This window comes from Penaeus vannamei, chromosome 40, assembly GCF_042767895.1.
Source record: "Penaeus vannamei isolate JL-2024 chromosome 40, ASM4276789v1, whole genome shotgun sequence".
In the NCBI taxonomy this organism is placed as follows: Eukaryota; Metazoa; Arthropoda; class Malacostraca; order Decapoda; family Penaeidae; genus Penaeus; species Penaeus vannamei.
This window is the reverse complement of record NC_091588.1, coordinates 25666761-25673200: the sequence shown is the minus strand read 5'-3', so window position 1 is coordinate 25673200 and position 6440 is coordinate 25666761. Positions and strand designations below refer to the sequence as shown.

Here is a 6440-nt window from a genome sequence, read left to right as displayed (position 1 = left end):
AAATTGCCCGTACCTACCATAAAATCTATATTTAATAACACTTTGTTAATTGTAATAAAAACAAAAAAAAAATGTTTATAAAATGTCAGATTCATTAAATATCATTAAAAATAAATATTTAAAGTATTATAAAAACTTACCCCATGTCACACTGAGCACAAAAACTGCTTGAGGAACCTGCCATGGCAAAGGCTTACCGGTAAGTGTGCATGTAATTGACCTTGTGTTTTGTTCCAACATGGGAGGCAAACAATGTAAGGAGGCAGTCCCATTGTTAGATTGTTAACAGGTAATCAAAGTTATCATAACGAAATTATACTTCATAATATACCTACGTTATATAAAATAAGATTTTTAATGCATAAGCATTAAAATAATAGAGGAAATGTTAGTAGAAATATGAATAGATAATATATTAAAATATTAGTAATCGGAAATGATTCCACACTGGTTGAAAGTGGCGGTCAGAAAACGTAACATTCATAGAAAACGCAGCTATAGAAAATGGAACAACAGAAAATGAGGCACATTTAGAAAACGAGTCTATAGAAAATGTGGACATAAACAACAACTCTGGCTGCAGAAAGGTTTTGTGGACTTCGTCTCTTGTTTTTTTTTTCGGTAAATATAATGCCAATGCATATTAAACTATATTCCATCCCCATCTATTTTTTCCCGCTCTATAAGATGGCGTTGTCCATTTCCCTCTATCTACGCGCGTCGCTATAAGTAACTTATACCCTGGCGGGGGATACAGGCGCAAATGGACCTGGTTAACCCCTGTCAATTCAATCCCCTTAAGTGGTAGCGTGAGGGGGGGGGGGGCAATCATTAATAGGGGAGTTCCAGTGTGAATACCACTTTCTGACGTTCAGCCTAACCATATGGTAAAATATTACTACAAATTAATATAAAAAAATACAAGAGTAAAGGAAAATATGCTAAAGGCACCTTTAAACCTCAAAAAAAAAAAAAAAATAATAATAATAATAAATAATAATAATACGAGAGTATAAAACCCGAGTCTGGTGACACCGAAACAGGGAAACTAAAACTAAAAGATCACTCGGACCCTTCTTTGAAATGTTAAAAAGTTACAAAATGAAACAAAGAGAAACAAACCAGCCAAGTTCATTAAAAAATAATAATAAATAAATAAATAAAAGGTTCAAATTATTCAATAAAAATGTTCTTAGGATCACGTCCAGCTCCCGTGCAAAGAATGTCAGATACGTCAGTACTTAACTTATTATCATCCGTGATCGTGTCTCTGCTCAGTTCAATAAATATGGCGACACTGCCGGTGGTTCGAAGCTTCGGAAGACAGCGAACCACACTCCCTGACGTCTCGACCCGTACTGCTTGTTTACTCTTTCCAATGCCCCGGTGACGTCAGAGGCCATACATTTGTACAAAGTTTAGTCTAGCAATAAATAAGCTAGAATAAGCATAAAAATGAGCAAAAAAATAATACTAAAACGATAAAATAGAAACCATAAGAAAAAGAAATGCAATAACTAAAAAGAACGAATAAACACTGTACGTAAAAATGCATCCCCTACAACTTAAAATGAAAACTAAGTAAAAACGAGATCTTAAAACTACTGAATGTTAAAAAAAAAAATCTAAAATGAATAAAAGCTGACGATAAAAGTGTCATTCAAATGTCTCGTTGTTAATTCATAAATAAAAATCTTAAGAGAAAAACAAGAATAAAAAGGGGAAACTAAAATAAAACAATAAAAGTCAATAAAAACGAAAAAAAATCAACCCACAAACGAGGTGAGACACGTGACAGACTCTCCAACACGGCAGCAAAAAAAAAAAAAAATAATAATAAATAAATAAATAAAAATAAAATCCAAGACGGCAGGCAGATGCAGCACCCAAGACCACCTTACAGGTTAATAAGGAATAAATGTAGAATGTTTAAAAGGAAAGAAAAGATTTTATAGGTTGATATAGAATACGTATGATGAAAAGAAATAAGATTTGGGAATACTTGGTTAAATCTTATAACGGATTTAAGAGATACGTGGTTATATCATATTGAAAATAGGTATGTATATATGTGGTTAAACGATGTTTAGAATAGGAGTTGGGGAACGTAATATAAATCATATTAGGAACTGCTGTGAGAAAATGAGGTTAGGTCATAAGAAATACGATATTAATTTTATGTCCCAACAACAACAGAAAGGCCGTATAATCAGAAAGACGAGACAAACTTCGTCCGGCGGACAGCGAACCGAGCGAATGAAACACCGCTAAAGTAAACAAGCGAAACACGGAATGCGCACAAGCTCGATATGCGATAACGAAATAACGAAAAACATATACAAATATCAAATATACAAATATATATATATATATTAAACAATATACAACACATACCGTCAGTGTGGAGGGTACAAACGAGCTGCGGCGAGGAGGAATTGATGGAACCGTTTGTTCTCCGCCGGGTACTTCATTTGAAATATGGCCTCAGCCAAGTACCCGGCGAAGTGGTATGTCCTCCTGCCGAAGCGGGGCATTTTGATCTTCGCTTCCCTCCATTTACGCTCGATCGTGGGTAATTGTTGAAGACCGCGACGCACCCTCGCAGAGACTAAGTCGAAAAAAATTATGTTTTTCTGCATGAAATCCTATGATTTCATCGATTTTCGGCGTTGTTTCTTTTGCGAATGAATCGTTCAGGAGATCGAGTACCATTTCTCCATCGACGATCTTGATTTGATAGTCCCGTTAGCAGGGGAGGGCATGGAGTATATCAGGGAAATTATGGGGTAAAAAAAATCTAAAATAAGAATAACGATCAAAAATGCGTAAAACTAGCACAAAAAGCGCTTAAAATTGGCCAATGAGACTCTACGGATGTAAACGCCATCTTTGAAAGTTTACGGACTGACGCGAAATAAATCAACCCACATTTCGGTAAAACTCTACGGGAATTCACACTTTCCAACCCCCAAAACGTATTGACAACCTAATATATCAATATAAATTGCCGTGACTAGGCGTGCCCTTCGGGCACTACCCGAGGGGAGGATTGATGGGGGGCAAGCCCCCCAACACCCCCCAGGACACATTCTCTCCACCACGGTATGTACGGCAAGACAGAGCTGCATTCACACATTAAAATGATAAACCAAATACCTTTATATCCGGAAACGTGAAACTTTCGTTTCTTTGTACTGTTGGTATTGCTTCGATTTTAATCACCTTTTTCGTCCTTTGGAGCTCTTGATGGGCTCAGATATAAAACTGGGATGGTTACTGGTCTAATTATTCTTCGATGCCACTGTAAAGGTCTTAAAAAAGAACCCAGAATCAACACAACACTGGAAACGCAACATTTCTCACCGGCTTTCAATCTCGAAATGAGCGGGTTGGTGAGCTGTCAACCTGTGGCTGGCGCAAGAAAGTGTGAGACACTCGATGCGCAGGATTCGATATGAGGGTATAGATAAATATAAAAATATGCAAATGAAGTATAACATTACTAAAAGACTTTATAGGTATAAATGCGTACCAGCAGACACAGATAATTAGCCAAATATCGTTTTGACAAGCGCGTAATGATACACGGACTAGTTCGCGAACGCAAAAATGCGTTCGTGGGTCAGTGTCGTGTTTTTCCTCGCAAGGTAAACAAGCTCATCGACTTTGAATTTGAAAGGCGGCCGCGCGTTATATTTTCGCCATTTAGCGGTGACTATAAGGCCGGTGCACCTTAAACTATACGCCATCCCCTTCTATTTTTCCCGCTCTATAAGATGGCGGTGTCCATTTTCCTCTATCTACGCGCGTCGCGGTCTTCAACCTCTACCCAACTATTTTGTCGGATTGATTCTCAAAACACCAATAAATTAAAACCTCCCGGCAGAAGCTCGCCCAATCGCAAATAGTCCGGTTTGGGAAATTGAAATCGCTCCGTTCAGATGCGTAAGAAAACCTCTCTCGCAGATACAAATTTACAAATTTTAAATTGGTTTCAAAATCGAGCTTACTATTATCAAACCAGGTGTTCTTAAAAAGTGATTTTTTGAAATTGCATCTAACTTTTCGATTATTTTTTTTTTTTTTGTGTGTGTTTTGTCGCACCGAAATGAATATATATTTTGGTCTAGCCGGCATTCATTTTCTCATTTGGGGCACTTTAGTGACCCCAGGAGGAGACCATGTGACCGGCAAAGATCGAGCAAGAGGGTGGATTCTCCTCCATAATTTTGCCAAAATTGCCCGTACCTACCATAAAATCTATATTTAATAACACTATTTGTTAATTGTAATAAAAAAAGTTGATAAAATGTCAGATTCATTAAATATCATTAAAAATAACTATTTAAAGTATTATAAAAACTTACCCCATGTCACACTGAGCACAAAAACTGTTTGAGGAACCTGCCATGGCAAAGGCTTACCGGTAAGTGTGCATGTAATTGCCCTTGTGTTTTGTTCCAACATGGGAGGCAAACAATGTAAGGAGGCAGTCTCATTGTTAGATTGTTAACAGGTAATCAAAGTTATCATAACGATATTATACTTCATAATAGACCTACGTTATATAAAATAAGATTTTTAATGCATAAGCATTAAAGTAATAGAGGAAATGTTAGTAGAAATATGAATAGATAATAAATTAAAATATTAGTAATCGGAAATGATTCCACACTGGTTGAAAGTGGCGGTCAGAAAACGTAACATTCATAGAAAACGCAGCTATAGAAAATGGAACAACAGAAAATGAGGCACATTTAGAAAACGAGTCTATAGAAAATGTGGACATAAACAACAACTCTGGCTGCAGAAAGGTTTTGTGGACTTCGTCTCTTGTTTTTTTTTTTTTCAATTTTTTTTCGGTAAATATAATGCCAATGCATATTAAACTATATTCCATCCCCATCTATTTTTTCCGCTCTATAAGATGGCGTTGTCCATTTCCCTCTATCTACGCGCGTCGCTATAAGTAACATATACCCTGGCGGGGGATACAGGCGCAAATAGACCTGGTTAACCCCTGTCAATTCAATCCCCTTAAGTGGTAGCGTGAGGGGGGGGGAGGCAATCATTAATAGGGGAGTTCCAGTATGAATACCACTTTCTGACGTTCACCCTAACCGTATGGTAAAATACTGCTACAAAGTAATCTAAGAAAAATACAAGAGTAAAGGAAAATGTGCTAAAGGCACCTTTAAACCTCAAAAAAAAAATAATAATAATAAAAAAAAAAAAAAATAAAAAAATAAAAAAAAAAAAATAAAAAAATAAATAATAATAATAATAATAATAATAATAATACGAGAGTATAAAACCCGAGTCTGGTGACACCGAAACAGGGAAACTAAAACTAAAAGATCACTCAGACCCTACTTTGAAATGTTAAAAAGTTACAAATGAAACAAAGAGAAACAAACCAGCCCAGTTCATTTAAAAATATATAAAAAAATAAATAAAAGGTTCAAATTATTCAATAAAAATGTTCTTTGGATCACGTCCACCTCCTATGCAAAGAATATCAGGATCTCAGTACTTAACTTATTATCATCCGTGATCGCCTCTGTGCTCAGTTCAATAAAAATGGCGACACTGCCGGTGGTTCGAAGCTTCGGAGGACCGCGAACCACCCTCGCTGACGTCTCGACCCGTACTGCTTATTGTTTACTCTTTCCAATGCCCCGGTGACGTCAGAGGCCATATACTTATACAAAGTTTAGTCTAACAATAAATAAGCTAAAATACGCATAAAAATGAACAAAAAAATAATACTAAAACTATAAAATAGAAACCATAAGAAAAAGAAATGCAATAACTAAAAAGAACGAATAAACACTGTACGTAAAAATGCTTCCCCTACAACTTAAAATGAAAACTAAGTAAAAACGAGACCTTAAAACTACTGAATGTTAAAAAAAAAACTAAAATGAATAAAAGCTGACGATAAAAGTGTCATTCAAATGTCTCGTTGTTAAATCATAAATAAAAATGTTAAGAGAAAAACAAGAATAAAAAGGGGAAACTAAAATAAAACAATAAAAGTCAATAAAAACGAGAAAATCGACCCACAAACGAGATGAGACACGTAACAGACTCTCCAACACGGCAGCAAAAAAATAAATAAATAAATAAATAAATAAATAAATAAAAAAATCCAAGATGGCAGGCAGATGCAACACCCAAGACCACCTTACAGGTTAATAAGGAATAAATGTAGAATGTTTAAAAGGAAAGAAAAGATTTTATAGGTTGATATAGAATACGTATGATGAAAAGAACTAAGAGTGGGGAATACTTGGTTAAATCTTATAACGGATTTAAGAGATACGTGGTTATATCATATTGAAAATAGATATGTATATATGTGGTTAAACGATGTTTAGAATAGGAGTTGGGGAACGTAATATAAAACATATTAGGAACTGCTGTGAGAAAATGAGGTT

The 6440-nt window shown here is 35.5% G+C and overlaps 1 protein-coding gene across 4 annotated transcripts in view; it reads right to left on the bottom strand.

Moving 5' to 3' along the window:
- LOC113822974 (uncharacterized) overlaps positions 1–5639 on the bottom strand; it is a 31889-nt gene extending 26250 nt beyond the window's left edge. The window contains exon 1 of one of the 4 annotated variants that reach the window (XM_070117211.1): positions 5539–5639. The gene's annotated coding sequence lies outside the window, so the exon portion shown is untranslated. Of the gene's footprint in view, positions 1–140; positions 313–1246; positions 1352–5538 lie in introns of those variants that run through there. The other 3 variants (XM_070117213.1, XM_070117215.1, XM_070117212.1) reach the window with 3 other exon arrangements.
- Positions 5640–6440: the final 801 nt, after the last annotated feature.